General features: G+C 42.1%; 1 protein-coding gene across 1 annotated transcript in view; it reads right to left on the bottom strand.

Annotated features, from left to right (window-relative positions):
* MCTP1 (multiple C2 and transmembrane domain containing 1) overlaps positions 1–17,405 on the bottom strand; it is a gene marked incomplete at its 3' end in the record, with an annotated part of 236,492 nt that overhangs the window by 38,437 nt on the left and 180,650 nt on the right. The gene's annotated exons all lie outside the window — the stretch shown is intronic.

The raw sequence follows: 17,405 nt of genomic DNA, 5'->3' as shown, positions 1-17,405 counted from the left end.
ATGAAGGTCATCAAAGATCCAAGTAGCCCAGTGGCCTATTATGGGTGCAGAAACTTTACACTATGTATTATAAAATATGCATAAAGAGGAAAAGTGGAGGCAGAACTCACTGATGTAAAACAATTTATGTCATTTAAGACAACACACTAAAATTACGCCTTCATAGCCACTCCCCCCCTAGACAATGCTGCAAGGGTATTCCCACATCCAGGTGCAAGAATTTAAGGGATTTTATCCAAGAGCCAAATTCAGGTAAGGGAAGAGCTGAAAAATAAAAGTGTGTGTATCAGTTTCCTTTCTCTGAGTTAGCTCTACCACCAAGAAGGTCACAATTAGCCCTGTTACATGGGCCCATGCAGAGCATAAACAACACACGGTTTGATGTAACAGGCCCATCTAGTAGAACGCTGTGCATGCATGCAAGTCACCTGCACAGTTCAAAACATTTGCAGTTTCAGCTGTTCCTTCTTCTTTGAACCCTGTCCCAGAACCCCTCTAACTACAGTTCTTTGGAGGGGAAGGAACCTCCAGTTCTGCCTACTGGCTGCTCTGTCCTGGAGCTTTGAATGAAGTAAAACTAGAAATACAAAGAAACCATAAAGAACAAGCATGTCCAAAAGCATGAGAAGGAAGCATGATCTGAAAAATTAAGGAATTACTCTTGAATTCTTCCCTGCCCAGAATAAAAATTTTAGCAGGAGGAGCCTGACTGACCAAATCTTCTGTACCCTCTGACCTGGCACAAGTCAGGCAGGTGTACTTCTGAGTCCCCTCAGGCAGAAGAAGGAATCCAAGCTGTGCTCTAGCCACTATCCATGAAGAAGTCTCCCTCACCAGTCTATTTTCTCTTGGCCTTTAGGCCAGCTCTGCTCCATCCCTCAAAGAGAGGGGATCAGAGACAGCAGAGAGTTTTGATCACAGGGAAATGCTGAGAGCAAGTTGCTGAAATGAGTGCAGCTCCTGCTTAGTTCAGTACACCTCTTACATCCCATTTAGGGGTGTTTGAGAGGTCCAGCCTTCACTGACCACTGACCACTCTGAAACAAAGGCATTTTATGTTTCCCATGCACCTGAATCAACTTCTTGTTCCTCTCCTGGTTGCTCACTGCTATATTCCCTGGGCTGTTCAAAGTCTTTGGGGAGCTGAGCTGTAAACTATATCACTGGAGTAACTGAGTTCTTCAAAAGAACACATCCTCAGGTGTTTAATGCAGTTGGTTCCAGTGACTCAGTTTACTGAGCAGCTTCATCAGCTCTACCAAGAAAATGGTAAACTGAGAAAAGAGGAGGAAAACAAACTGTTAAGGGTTGCAGGAAGATGGAAGCTCTCTTAGATCAGTTTTTCCACGTGCAAAACACCTGCTTAACTACACATTAATTGACTAAAGCCCTAGATATAAAACAGGTCTGTTGACTCACACCCTGCCTAATGCCCAGAGCTCACTAAGTCAGTAGGTGTCTTACTTATCAACATTCATATTCCCCAGTGTACTAGTTTGAAAACAAACCAGTGGGAGGCACCAAGTCAGAATAACAATTTAATGGAAATTAAAGAAAAGGAAGAAAATGTAAAAGAAAACACTGGTTCAAACTGACAGAGTCAAGGTACAACCTGACATCCTGTTAGGCAGGGTGGTGGTAGCAGTCTGCTAGAATGGTGGCTGCAGTCCTCTGAAGCGGTGATCCTGTAGAAAAAGGGTCTGCTCTTCCTCAGAAAGTCCAGTGGTGGCTGTGTAGCTCCTGTCCTCTGGAAATCCAGTGGAAAGGGTTGTCTCTGGTGTTCAGAGTCCCAGATTATATCCACGATGGGATGCTTGGTTCCTCCCTCTGGGTGGAGCATCTCACAATGGGGTAATGAGTCATGACGCCAGGTGTTGATTAGGCTCATTAACAGAAGATAGTCCGGAGGGAGTTATCGCTGAGTCAGGTGGCAGGACAATGATGGGCCATTAACAGAAAGATAGTCTGGGGGGAGGAGGCAAGGAAACACTGCCCCACCTGGTTTCAACAGTTCATGAGGATGGTAATAGAATACACTGCAACCCAGGACATTATCCACCCCTTATTCTATTACCATCTACATCATCCCAAATCAATACCTTCTTAAACTCTAAAACACACATACATATATATATATATATAATGAAACCCTACACACCGTTCTCACCTAAGATTAGGTCTCCGTGTGGTACACAATGGGTTTCCCCATCTTTCTGCGTTACCCACCAAGTGCAACCAGGTCCTTGAGCAAAGACAATCCCACGGATGGGTTTGTCTTTGCCTGAGGTGGGATTAATCCAAACAGTCTTTCCTAAAATACCCCTCAGGTGTACCACAGGGACTCTATCTCCATCCACTGTGTGCAAGGGTTCAGACTCGGCAGGACCAGCTCGATTGTGGACCCTCGGGTATTGACCATCCAGGTGGCCTTTGCTAAGTTCACTTCCCAATTTTTGAAGGTCCCCCCACCAAGTGCCTTCAGGGTGGTTTTAAGTAGTCCATTGCAGCGTTCAACTTTTCTGGCAGCTGGTGCATGATAAGGAATATGATATATCCATTCGATACCGTGTTCTCTGGCCCAGGTGTTGATGAGGCTGTTCTTAAAATGAGTCCTGTTGTCTGACTCGATCCTGTCAGGGGTGCTATATCTCCACAGGACTTGCTTTTCTGGGCCCAAGATGGTGTTCCGGGCTGTAGCATGAGGCACAGGGTAGGTCTCCAGCCATCCAGTGGTTGCTTCAACCATGGTCAACATGTAGGGCTTGCCTTGGCGGGTTTGGGGAAGGGTGATGTAATCAACTTGCCAGGCTTCCCCATACCTGTACTTTGACCATCGTCCACTGTACCACAGAGGCTTCACCCGCTTGGCCTGTTTGATTACAGCACAGGTCTCACAACTGTGGATGACCTGTGAGATGCTGTCCATGGTAAGGTCCACCCCTCGGTCATGGGCCCATCGGTATGTTGCATCTCTCCCCTGATGACCAGGGGCATCATGGGCCCAACAAGCTAGGAATAATTCTCCCTTGTGCTGCCAGTCCAGATCCACCTGTGATACTTTCACCTTGGCAGCTCGGTCCACCTGCTTGTTGTTGCGATGCTCTTCATTAGCCCGACTCTTGGGTACGTGTGCATCCACGTGTCAAATCTTCACGGTCAGCTTCTCTACTCGGGCGGCAATGTCCTGCCATATCTCAGCGGCCCAGATGGGTTTCCCTTTGCGCTGCCAGTTGGCCTTTCTCCAGCGATCCAGCCATCCCCACAGAGCATTAGCTATCATCCACGAGTTGGTGTAGAGATAGAGTCTCGGCCACTTCTCTCGTTCAGCAATATCCAAAGCCAGCTGGACGGCTTTAAGCTCTGCAACCTGACTTGATCCACCTTGTCCCTCGGTAGCTTGTGCAACTCATCGTGTGGGGCTCCATACTGCAGCTTTCCACTTCCAGTTAGTGCCTACAATTTGGCAGGAACCATCAGTGAAGAGGGCATAATGTCTTTCAGTCTCCGGTAGCTCATTATATGGTGGGGCTTCCTCAGCACGAGTCACTTGCTCTTCCTCTTCTTCAGAAGATAATCCAAAAGTCTTACCTTCAGGCCAGTTTGTTATAATTTCCAGAATCCCAGGGCAATTCGGGTTTCCAATACAGGCACGCTGTGTGATGAGAGCAATCCATTTGCTCCATGTGGTGTCGGTGGCGTGATGCGTGGAAGGAACCTTTCCCTTGAACATCCAACCCAGCACCGGTAGTCGGGGTGCCAGAAGCAACTGTGCTTCAGTGCCGATTACCTCTGAGGCAGCTTGGACTCCTTCATAGGCAGCCAAGATTTCTTTCTCTGTGGGAGTGTAGTTGGCTTCAGACCTTCTGTAGCTTTGGCTCCAGAATCCCAGTGGTCGGCCAGGCACCTTCTGCCAGAGGCTCCAGGACAGACCATTGTTCCCGGCTGCAGAGTAGAGCACGTTCTTCACCTCTGGTCCTGTCCTGACTGGGCCAAGGGCTACCGCATGAGCAATTTCCTGCTTGATCTGGGCAAAGGCTTGCTGCTGTTCAGGGCCCCAGTGGAAATCGTTCTTCTTGCGGGTAACCAGGTAGAGAGGGCTCACGATCTGGCTGCACTTGGGAATGTGCATTCTCCAGAAACCTATGGCGCCTAGGAAAGCTTGTGTTTCCTTCTTGTTGGTCGGCGGAGACATTGCAGTGATCTTATTGATGACCTCAGTGGGAATCTGACGTTGTCCATCTTGCCACTTTACTCCCAGGAACTGGATCTCTCGGGCAGGTCCCTTGACTTTGCTCCTTTTGATGACAAAGCCAGCTTCCAGGAGAATCTGGATGATTATCTCTCCTTTCTCAAATACTTCCTTTGCTGTCTTTCCCCACACGATGATGTCATCAATGTATTGCAGATGTTCTGGAGCCTCACCCTTTTCCAATGCAGTCTGGATCAGTCCGTGGCAAATGGTGGGACTGTGCTTCCACCCCTGGGGCAGTCGGTTCCAGGTGTATTGCACACCCTTCCAGGTGAAAGCAAACTGGGGCCTGCATTCTGCTGCCAAAGGAATGGAGAAGAAGGCATTGGCAATGTCAATAGTGGAGTACCACTTCACTGCTTTGGACTCCAGCTCGTACTGAAGTTCCAACATGTCCGGCACAGCAGCACTCAATGGTGGCGTGACCTCATTCAGGCCACGGTAGTCCACCGTCAGCCTCCATTCTCCACTGGACTTACGCACTGGCCATATAGGGCTGTTGAAAGGTGAATGGGCCTTGCTGACCACCCCTTGGCTCTCCAGTTTGCGAATCATCTCATGGATGGGAACCACAGAGTCTCTGTCGGTGCGGTATTGCCGACGGTGCACTGTTGCTGTGGTGATTGGCACCTGTTGTTCTTCAACTCTTAGCAGTCCCACAGCAGAGGGGTCATCTGAGAGGCCAGGCAATGTACTCAGTTGTCTGATATCTTCTGTCTCCACAGCAGCTATCCCAAAAGCCCAACGATGTCCTTTTGGGTCCTTAAAATATCCATTTCTGAGATAGTCTATGCCGAGAATGCATGGGGCCTCCGGGCCAGTCACGATGGGGTGTTTCTGCCACTCATTCCCAGTTAAACTCACTTCAGCTTCCAGTACAGTCAGCTGCTGGGATCCTCCTGTCACCCCAGAAATAGAAATGGGTTCTGCTCCCACATACCTTGATGGCATCGGAGTACATTGAGCACCTGTGTCAACCAAAGCTGTGTATTTTTGTGGGTCAGATGTGCCAGGCCATCGGACCCACACAGTCCAAAAGACCCGATTCTCCCTTTCCTCTACCTGGCTAGAGGCAGGGCCCCTCTATTCCTGGTCATGTTGAATGTTGCTCCCTTCCGGTGAATACGTTCCTGAGGTCCCTTCAAGAGGATCGGTCATATTATCATTCCTATACTGTCTGGAGTTCTGTGTGCTAGAGACTGGAGCAATGTTGACTCTAGATGTGGTTCTTGTGGTAGTTGTCCCTCTTTTTAGTTCCCGTACCCGAGCTGCTAAGGAGGAGGTGGGTTTTCCATCCCACTTACTCATGTCTTCTCCATGTTCCTGAAGGAAAAACCAGAGGTTACCTCGTGGGGTGTATCCTCTCTCCCTGGTTGGGGGACGCCAGCTCCTAATGGCAGAGACTCTTGTTGGTTCTGGCGGGATGTGGTAAATCTCTTCCTTAAGTTCGTTTTTCAGTTTCTGATGGCCTTCTTCAATCAAGCTCCGGACTTGCTCAGCCAAAAGACTTGTTTCCACGGATGAGACATGGGTGCGAAATGGGGCTGTGATGGTGTCCTCGTAAATCCTCAGTTTGTTCACCAAGACGCCCACCCTGTCCTCGCCTTCCCTCCATTGCAGCGTTGCTAGGTAACGGGAGTATATCTCTGGTCCAAGGCATGCAAACCTCAACCACATCTGTGACGTGCACTGGACACCATCTGGGCTCTTAGGAAATCTCTTGTCTTCTGAGAAAATGATCTCCATCACAGCCAATTCCCTCAGGCACCGGATACCTTGTTCCATTGTGCTCCATTTTCCTTGGTGCACCTGGAGGTCTTCTTTACAAAGGTACCTGTCCCTTACACTTGTAAGCAGTCACCGCCAGAGGCTGAGGGTTTCTTGGGTTCTCCCGATTCCCTGGTCAATGACCACATCCCGGGACAGAGATCCCAGCTGCCTGGCCTCACTTCCGTCCAGAATGGTGTCATTGGCTGCAGCGTCCCAGATGCGGAGCAGCCAGGTCAGGATAGACTCGTTCGTCTGGCGGGTGAATTCCCTCCGCAGGTCACGCAGCTCACCCAGGGATAGCGATCGAGTGATGATCTCTGGCTCTGCCTCTTCTGCTGGGTGCGAAGGTCCTGCTGCATCCTCGTCAGTCACAATGCAGGCTGATTTGCTTTTTGATTTCTTCTGCACGGGGGCAACTGCAATCGGTTTAGGCTGTTCTGGTTCAGTGATGGTTTGCATGGGGACGCTGACAGTGCTTTTGGTTCCTTTCTCCTCTGAGTCAGTCTGCGTAGACATGGACGCTGTTGTTTTTCATTTGGTTCCTTTCTCCTCTGTGACAGTCTGTGTAGAGATGGACACTGTTGCTTTCTGTTTGGTTTCTTTCTCCTCTGTGTCAGTCTGCGTAGAGATGGACACTGTTGCTTTGTGTTTGGTTTCTTTCTCCTCTGTGACAGTCTGCATAGAAATGGATGCGGTTGCTTTGCTTTTGGTTCCTTTCTGTGTGACAGTCTGTGTAGACATGGTATTCGCTGCTTTGCTCCTTTTTACCTCCTCCTCAAGCAGACGTTGCACCACACTAAGTAGTGTTTTGTTTCTAAGCATGGTGTACACAATGCAGGCCATAGAGAAAAAAGAGAATAGAACTGACAAGAAGATTATACCATCCTTAACATCCAGAGGGAATTCAATATTTTCAAAAACTGCTGTGCCTGGCCTGAAAGGCTGGAAGAAACCACTCTCTACTCCTCCCACCAGGGGCTGGGTGCGATTGTTGAAGAGATCCCAGACATAGGAGCCCAGACTAGGACAGCCAAACAAAATTGAGTATATATTCCAAATGGTATTCATCGCCTTGCAGGTTATTATGCTATAGACATAATAAACCAATAAAGCAATTCTCATACCATTCCCTGGTTCTAACAGGAGTAACACAACAGACAGGTAGTTCCCCATGTGAGGAAAAATATAGAGAGCAAGATACAGTACCCATGCAGACCAGCTGAGCACCATGGTGAATAGGTTTCTGTTAACACAAAATTGTAATTCTGACTTTTTCTCAGAGCCAGCCCCACTTTGGGTGCCAAATTATGTACTAGTTTGAAAACAAACCAGTGGGAGGCACCAAGTCAGAATAACAATTTAATGGAAATTAAAGAAAAGGAAGAAAATGTAAAAGAAAACACGGGTTCAAACTGACAGAGTCAAGATACAACCTGAGTCCCTGTTAGGCAGGGTGGTGGTAGCAGTCTGCTAGAATGGTGGCTGCAGTCCTCTGAAGCGGTGATCCTGTAGAAAAAGGGTCTGCTCTTCCTCAGAAAGTCCAGTGGTGGCTGTGTAGCTCCTGTCCTCTGGAAATCCAGTGGAAAGGGTTGTCTCTGGTGTTCAGAGTCCCAGATTATATCCACGATGGGATGCTTGGTTCCTCCCTCTGGGTGGAGCATCTCACAATGGGGTAATGAGTCATGAGGCCAAGTGTTGATTAGGCTCATTAACAGAAGATAGTCCGGAGGGAGTTATCGCTGAGTCAGGTGGCAGGACAATGATGGGCAATTAACAGAAAGATAGTCTGGGGGGAGGAGGCAAGGAAACACTGCCCCACCTGATTTCAACAGTTCATGAGGATGGTAATAGAATACACTGCAACCCAGGACATCCAGACACTTAAAGATCTCTTTTACGCACATCCAGGAATTTTGTTTCCTTGAGAAGGTTGAATAGCAGGATGCCTATCTCACATCAGCATTCAAATTAGCATGGAGACAATCAGTTGAACTGGAAATCTCTAAAACTGTTGTAAATGATGGCACCTTATGGAAATCACTTGCATGACAATAAATTATCAAGATAATAACACTTCAGACTCAGGTGTGTTTTTTCCTTCCACATCTAATGATCTCAAACTACATTACATCCATAGATAGGCAAAATGTTAACTTCTTCAAAGGGCATAAAAAGTCCTTTGAAATTACTTAAGTATCAGACTAAGCCCAGATTTCCCTCTCCTTCACTACTTTTTTTAATTCAAAAGCCACTATCAGTCTATGTTTTTTTTCTAGTTTAGCCATGCCATCAATTACATTGAGATATGGAGTACTGAACTGTTTGGGAAGAAAAACAGAATTCATTTTTTTGTAGCAAAATAAAATGTAATGAAGTGTGCCAGTGCCCAAGATGCATAAATAATTCTTTGAAGTATACAAAAAGAAAAAAACCCAACAAACACAAACATTCAGACAATATGGACATAATAAAATTCATTAAAGCACCAAAACAAGTGTTTTCAGAACTCTGCCACAAATTAAAACAAGGAAAGTAGATTCTTCATAGTCATATGATATATGAATTATTGGCACACTGAATCCTTACAAAAGTGTGAAGTATAGTCTACTGCAGAACAAAGCAAGGCTGTTCAAGAGAGGTACGGTAGATCTGAACACAGATTTCAGTTTACAATTGGATTAAGAATACAATAGAAAAATCCCCCACAATGGATTTTTTAATCCTTTGATTCTGCCTCATTTCTATTCAAATAAAGTGCCCATCTTCCACTCTGTTTTGAAGGAACATGGTAGTTTTTTGTATCCTTATGTCAAGCATTATACCTGGAGAAGGTATAAGGGAGGGAGGGAGGTAATGGGGAAGGAGGGAGAGGAGAGAGAAGGTGGGCAAAAAAAAGCAAATAAAGATAAACTGAAATGTTATATTTATTTTAATAAAAGTTCTATGGCAAAAATCTTACACTGTCCTTAGAATATTCACTCTAAATGATGCCTTCTGATACCTTGTTTGAAATCAAGTAGTATTAATCAAACAACGGAGGGACACTAGGGAAATAAGAAAAATCTGATGCAAACAGTTAAAAGTGACATGACCTTCTGTAATATCACTTGTCACAGACTTAGATGATGCATATTGGTGGAAGGTCTTGAAAGAAACTAGACATAATAGACTGGAGGACCATTGCTCTGTCTCCACAGATACTATACACCAGGTCACCAGAAGGAAGTACAGCCATCACATTTTCACACTGAAGAAAACCTCAGCATCTGTGGGCTAGAATGCACTCTTCTGAGGAAACTGATATTAAATACAAATTGCATTTATTCTAAAGATCTACTGACTAACAAAGAGAATAGAATTTCTGAGAAAATAATTCATTTTGACTTCTAACCTCAACATCTGCAAAGCAGAGTTGGATTCTAGTTATTTACAGGTGTGTTAAATCAAAGCCCTACAGCTATAGAGAACTTAGAAATACCTTCTCAATCTAAAAAATCAGTGGAAAAGTGAGGCTCTGAAACTTAGCACCACTTTTAATTAAAGGTCCTTCTCTCTTAGCGTCAGCCTGTCGTTTCTCAAAGTGTGCAAACCATCATTAATTCTCTCTGTTCTATGTTTTTCAGCTGATCCAAAAGAAACACCTGCACAGAAGATACTCTGATGTCTTTACATGTTTATAATATTTGCTCTGCACTGACATGTAAAATAAAGAAAAAGAAAGGAAAAATAAAGGGCATTAACTCTGCAGATAGCTGTGATGACTGTTAACCTTAATACGTTAATATGAAGCAATGCCCCTCATTAGAACTTCTCCACATCTGCTTAGATCTTACTTGTAGTCCTTCAAATCTAGGCAGTTTCCAATAAAAACAAAACACTTTCTATGCCGCACACGTCATGATTTCAAAATATCTACAGACATTTGTATTTTCTAAGTATTAAAATTCATAAAAGAAATCAAAAGTGAGGATGAGATTTGGTTCCAAATTTACTTCATTTTAGATGTGAAAATAATGTAGTCAGAATTATACTGTTCAGGACTGTTTGGATTTATATTCATATTGTCCTGACATAAAATACACTGCAAGCTTGTGAGCCATGCAACTCAATGTATGCCTGTAAGTGTAATATAAAATTATGCAATGTGTACGGATTAAGAAGGATGCATAAAACTATTTGGGCTGTCTCAGATAATTTCCTGGTACTTAATTTGAAGGAAAGATATCCATTGTCCACAAGCACACTACAGCAGCAGTTAGGCACTCATTTTCACAACATGATGTCTGCTTCTTTTATGGAATTTCCAAGGAGAAACTTTACAGGAGATACATCTTAATTAAAATGTCCACCTTTTCTTTGCCACATTTGTAAGGAAAATAAAAATCAAATTAACAGATTCTGATTTAGAAGTACAGTATATCTGGGTCCAATCAGATTTATACTATTAATTATTAACTATTAATATTTTGATCTTGGGGTATTCATCTGTAGTTATCATCAGAATAACTGAATTATTAGCTACAATAATTGGTGTGATAAACTTCCCAGTAATGTTGAATATCTTGCAGTACAGAAGACAGGAGAATAAAAAGAAAAGCATTAGTACGTTACTGCTAAAATACTTTCTGATTTTTACATAGGCACTCAAATTATGTCTTCTAACAATGCATTTTGTTAGCTTATTCTGGGAAGTGCTCATAATGTGATTTATTCTGATTCTTAATAGGAAATGAGACTAATACGGCTATCAGAGCCTTTTGATGCAAGCTGCTGATTACACAGTTCTGTAATGTCAACAGCAGAATTTTATTTACAGTATAATACATTTCTTGGAAACATGTATCAGCAATAAATACAGTTGATTATACAAGAACATGTAACCTTTTTGCTGTTGTCAGCTATATATGCCCTCAATATTCAACTGCCAATGTAGTTAAGAGCAAGTAATTTTTAACATTACGATGGTACAAATACCATACCATTTCTCTCATTTTCTTTCAATATTTGGGTATCTTTTTTTTTTTTAGGTTTTTCTTGTATTTACGCAGTGCACTGGGAACTGAATATTAGGTGTTTATTTGAAGTATGTCTCCATCTAAAGGCTTCAATATGTACTGTACACTTGAAATGTCAGATCTCTCAGAATGCTTCCTTTTTAGTTCAGCAGAATAAAAATAACTGCATTCTTTGCTTGGCTAAGTATCAATGAAAGATTAAGATGCAGGACTATTAAAAATAATGCCTTCACAAAATATTGTGAATCAGAGTTCTTGGGCAAATCATGATTAATTATCTTATAAAGAACACAATGGCTCATTATACATTTTTATTGTTATTATTATTTCTTTTCAAATATATTGTTTCCATATTCTAGTAGGACTAGATATGCTTCTGTTATGAAATAGCATTTATCCAAGTTATTTTAAGCTTATGGGTGTGACTCAGCCTCTTAGACGCAGATTTGAAGCTGACTGGCTTTTTGGTCAAAAAATTTATGTTACATATTTTAGGTGAAATTGTATGTAATACACATATTGTTGTAATTTCAGTTAGGTATTTTTTTCCTGGTGTTTGTACATTTCTGTAAATACAGTAAAATCCCAAAGTTCTTAAAGTCTTGGCTTTATTAAAATATGCTAAAGTGATAGAAAGCCAAACAAAAATGAGTAAAAATCTCACATTACTATGGGAATTTTTTCTAGAAACTAAACTGATATTAGGTTATGTGGTATTGATTATTTATAACAGCCACTACACCCTGTCAAGTGAATCTTGTTGCCATTTAAATCTGAAGGCAAATGCAAAAAAAAAAAAAAAATCATTATAACAGTCTCATACAAAAAATGCTTCCTCTGTGCAGTAAACTTCAAATTTATTTTAGATGCCAGCAGTATTGAAAGATTGTGGAAATAAAATGTGGCAAAATTAATTTAAAAAACCCAGTTGGTTTCTGACAGAAAAAAAATACATCCAATTTTATTTTTTAAAAAATGCTGGAGATATTTAGGGTGCAGTTTTCGTTTTGGCCTTTTCTGTTCAGGTGATCAAAACAAGCCAAAACATTCAAAATTCTGTAGTGCATTTGGGTTTTGCAGCTGCTAGTGGGTTAAGAACAGGCACGTAAAGTTTTACCAAGGAGTTTACTACATGCTCTACTACTGCATGCAAACCTCTGACAGAGGGATTATGACTGCAGCATGAACAGCCTCTTTTAACTGCAGCCCAGGCAGTCACTTGCAGCACCACATTCTGTTACGCTGCAGAAGAGAAATGCTTGCCACCCAATATATTTCTTTACATAGTGTACTGTGGGACTGTTGAATTGGTACTCAATGTATTTAAAATATTTATAGTATCAACATTTATGTAAGATTTATGTTGATTTGTTCTGTTCTCATTTAATGGCAAATTATGAAGAGGATGTTTCATAAAGATAATTCTCCATTTAAATGCAGCAGGCCACTAAACATTAAAATTATGTTTCTGTTACAATCTAGAGCAAATTTGTCCAGCTTCAGTGATTATTTGCACTCATAAAAATTAGACTTGATCAATAAAATTTATATGCATGATTAAGATGACATTTTCATGTTTCTTTTCTGATATATTAAAAAAAACCTCACCCTGTCCCATTGTGGAGCACTACATTGTATTTTTATTTCCTGACTGTATGGATCACATAGAAAAAACAATCATCTGCATGGAGATGGCGATTCTTAGTGGACTACTTAATATTCAGGCACATGTTGGCAATAGTCCTTGTTCTTTTACAGCACCCACCCTGCCCAGAGACAGGTTATGACTCATTTGCAAAAGCCCTTCTAACTTCTTTTATTGATAACAAATGAAAACAAAGTTTATGATTGGTTAGGGGCTAGAAAATACAAGGTAAAATCAGTTCTGCATAATGTTGAAAATAATTTTATAAAAACAACTGTACTTCCCTTACTTTTAAAGCCATGAACCCAGCTAGTTTCGCACACATATTATTCTGTGGCTAACTCTGTGTGCTCCCACCACCCCTTATGTTGGAGAGTTTTGTGGCTGCTGCTGTTGCTATCATACCAGAGGCAAAACTTCTCAGGAAAGTACAGTCAGAAAGAAGGCAAGATGTACTTCCTCACCTGACAATGTCCTTTTTGTATCTTGTGCAAATGGCATATTCCAGACACTGTCTAGCTAGAATACAGGGACATTGACATTTATTTTTTTCATTATTCCATCATAGCAAGAATTTAGTCTGCAGTTAGAAATCTCTGCAGACTCCCTGGCAGAGTAGAACTTCCAGACTTGAAGCTCAAAACCCCAAAGAATCACACTGGCAAGGGATCTGAAGCACTTGGTATTTGTCCTGTATTCGTGTCCACATGAAAGCCTTTGAATCTAAGAACTGTCAGGACTCGGTCTCTAAGACCATAAAGTGAAGAAACAGAAAAAAAAATCCAATTCCTGGTTTGTTTACTTACTTGGTAACTCAGTTTTCAGTTTCTAGGAAAACAGCTGGTTAAAGTCAGGCACTCTCCTGGTAAGGGTTAGTTTGTGCATTGAGTGTACTGCAAAATGGCACTCTCAGCCCCAAACAGGAGCAACAACATATCCACCTGACAGTGCTCTGACAGACACTGTTGCCTGGCTCCTAGAACAAAATGACAGGATTCTAATCAGAAAAGATCTCCTAGGAGCAAGTGAGCTGGGCTTCTATGATCAACTCAAGCTCATTGTGCTTGCCGCCTTTTCTTAAGTGAAGAAAGAATTCACTGAGATGGATATATTGATAAGCATCATTCTTCTCATTCTCTTCTGTTTTTCTTCATTTGGCAATTCCCAGAATACACATGAGGATTTGAGTCCTCATATTGGAGGACTACAGAAAAGTATCCAGAGAAAACTGCTTAAAATCTCAAAATAAAAGTCTGTCTTTAACAAAATTATTTTTCTTCTATTCTCAAAATTTCACCCAAAACATGGCTAGTTCTAACATCTGATAGAAACACACATATATAAATCATCAAAGTCTGTAGGAAAAAATCTACAATGTAGAAGATGCCTTGTTGTCACTTTATATAATTCTTAAAAGATAAATAATATATATACTTCATTATGCAAATTCATAAAAAATTGTGTATGGCACATTAACTCACAGCTATTTAGCATCATTTTCTATGCAATGACACGTGCATCTCATAACTTCAAGAGGAAATCGGCTATTTAATACTTCCATAAAAGCTCTAAGTATTAACTATCAGTGCAAGATATTAAGTGATCAAACCTCTTCTCCATGGGAGTATAAACAGCAGAAGAACATTCACAGGTACCTTCAGGGATGTACATTATTCTTCCATTAAATGTTAAATTGCTTGGAAAAAAACCCCTAACAAATAGCAGACCAAAAGGAGAGAAAGATTAGTATCTTCAGACAATATCAGAGTGGCAGAGGTTGGCAGGGACATCCTGTCCTCCCCGCTCCAAGCAGACATCATCAAGCCCAACCTCCCTACTCACACAAGGTCACCTCTGAGCACATTGCCAAGGCCCATGTCCTGAGAGGTCTTGAATATCTTCACGGATGAGCGCTTCAGAACCTCTCATGGCAATCTGGCCCTGGTTGTGACCACAGTCACAATTTTAGTGCTTTCTTGTGTTCAGATGAACTTTCATGTATTTTGGTTTGTGGCCATGGAGCACCACTGAGAAGAGGCTGTCTCTCTTCTGCTCTCTTCAGCCATTTATACACATCATTGTTCTCCACACAGAACAGGACCAGCTTGCTCAGCTTCTCCTTGTATGCCAGATGCCTTGATCCCTTCATCATCCTCCCTTTGCTGGAATGAAGAGCAACTCCCACTCCCTACCTTCCCAGCCTGTCCTGACTAAAAAGCAAGTATAGATGCACTGCATATGGACACAACAGCAATTTCACTGCATTTCTATGATCGTGAATGAATGTAGCTGCACATGGACCTCTGAACTCCTACTGATTCCCATATTGTGCACACTAATCTACTTAATGGAGAGATGTCTGACATGCTGGATTCTCAGAGAGGGTATGAGAGACTTTTCCAGAGGCATTTCCTTATTTGTGTGCCTACACCTGGCCTGGGGGGCACATCTGTCCTGTTGGATTGGTTTTGAGGGTTCTCCTGTCCATTCACCCTGCACCTTTTTCTTGCCAACTCAGTCCACAAATTTCTTGACAGGACAAGGGGCAATAGCTTCAAACTGACAGAAAGCAGGTCTAGATTAGATATTGGGAAGAAATTCTTCATTGTGAGGGTACTGAGGAACTGGAACAGGTTGCCCAGAGAAGCTATGGGTGCTCCATCCCTGGCAAAATTCCAAGGCCAGGTTGGACAGGGCTTTGAGCAACCTGGTCTGGTGGAAGGTGTCCCTCTGAAGGTCCCCTCCAAATCAAACTATTCTGTGATTCCTCACTTGAGAAATCACTTTTGTGGGTCACCATCACCTGCCTCCCCCATTTTTTTTCATTTAATGCTCTCCTCAACAGATTGGACAGCCTTCTGGGAAAGAAGATTTTGCCCCATGTGGCGAGGTGTATCTTTTCCTAGTAGTCCTTAATCCTCAAAAAGTATCCTCCAGTTGTAAAAAAAAAAAACAAGTCCCTGCTGTCAGTAAGAGCAAGTGGTTATTGTTCTTTCAGATTTGTCCACTCCTCCACAGGCAGGATGGAGGAGAAAATGACCTGCGCTCCCTGTCTGCTACCTATTTGGTCATGGAAGAACAAGAACTTGCAGTGTCACCAGAGGAGATCCAATATGCCTGTTACAGTAGTTAAGCATTATAGACCAACAGCTATGACAGCTGTGACAGAGACTGTCACAGTTTGTCCTAATTGTGGTAGCCAGGCTTATGTACACAGGGTAAAAATAATGCTTCATAGCTATGCAAACTGTTCTTAATTCTTCATATGACACACTCCAACCATATAATCAACTGTTTCATCCCAGTGAAAGGGACAAGAGCAGCTGGACAGTGGGAACATTTTAAGTCACTTTGGGAGATTATCTGACCATTCTTTAAGTTAGGCAGCTCAAGCAGGTAGCCAGAACATGCAGAACACAGCCTGAAGTAGAAATGTACAAGTAACAAAAAAAACAGAACCAAAACCAACAAAATTTTTTCCCATTAACTCCATGCAGTTAATAATGACTGTGACTTTTGCTTAGAAACATAAAAAAGATCCCAGACACCAGAGAGGAGCACTGCTGTTTTCTCCAAGCTACAAAGGTGAGGGATTTTTTTTTTTTGTATATTTGAAATCATGAAAGTATTAAGTAGCTTCTTAAAAATACTGACAATAAGGTTTTAACCCCAGCACACTTTCTGTTAGTTTGCAGTACCTTCCATAGGCAATGTGCTCCCCACACATGCACATGTGTGGTGGGGAGCAGCATGCTCCCCACCACACAGATCCAGCACAGGTGACAAGGAGTGGCAGGGAGTGGTGACAGAAACACAGCAGTCGTTGATACCTCTCCCACAGAGGATGTGAAAAAAGTAATGGAAAAAAGGCAGGAGAAGAAAAAAATCTCAGCCTAGTAAGATTCTCTCCGTTCTAATCTTGTGTGTTTAGGTGATCATGGTTTAATATGACAACAGCAGTTGTGCTAAAAATAAATGATTTTGTGAGGTCAGATACTCAGGAGTATGATTATAAGAAAGTGTAAAGATCCTTGGAGAAAGCAGCTGGGTGTACTTCAGGCAAAAATGTTACTGTAAAATTCAGATGAAGGCCTTAATAATGCCATCTTGGTTATTTTTTCCTCACTTAATACTGGCAAGAAATATTTATAATGTGATTTTTATACCTGCCACATGACTCAATGACAGAAATTCATTTGTTTTAGTACAGTTCAGAACCATCCACTAAATCTACATCTATCTACAGTCACTTGCACAAATGTTTAATGCAAGAGTTCCTATCTTTCAGAAATACAACTAATCTTGATCAAAATGTACAAAAGATAGGGAATCTGACATTTCTTTTGGAAATTTGCATCAGTGTTGGACTAAAACCAAAATGAACATCAATCCTACAAAGAGTCCAACTGAATCCATAGAGGCATAGTCTGCTGCTTCACCTCTCTGTTGGACATTTCAGTAGACTTATCTCCTGTTATGAAATACACTTGAGCCTCCCCTTTGCCCCAACCACATTGCACCTTGAATTCAAGAAAGGAATCACATTTATAACTCATTAGGAATTGTAATAAATGGCAAAATAACCATACTTGCACTCAAACAAGAAACACAGGTTCATGTTATAACAGAGGTACTTTGTTTGGCAGCTGAACTACTCCATGACGAAATAAGTTTCAAACTACTTCAAAAATACCCTGATGCCCAATAGGAAAAAGCAAACAATATC

This window comes from Coloeus monedula, assembly GCF_965178545.1.
Source record: "Coloeus monedula genome assembly, chromosome: Z".
Taxonomy (NCBI): Eukaryota; Metazoa; Chordata; class Aves; order Passeriformes; family Corvidae; genus Coloeus; species Coloeus monedula.
Note: the sequence above shows the minus strand (reverse complement) of the source record. Positions and strands in the feature narration are given on the sequence as shown.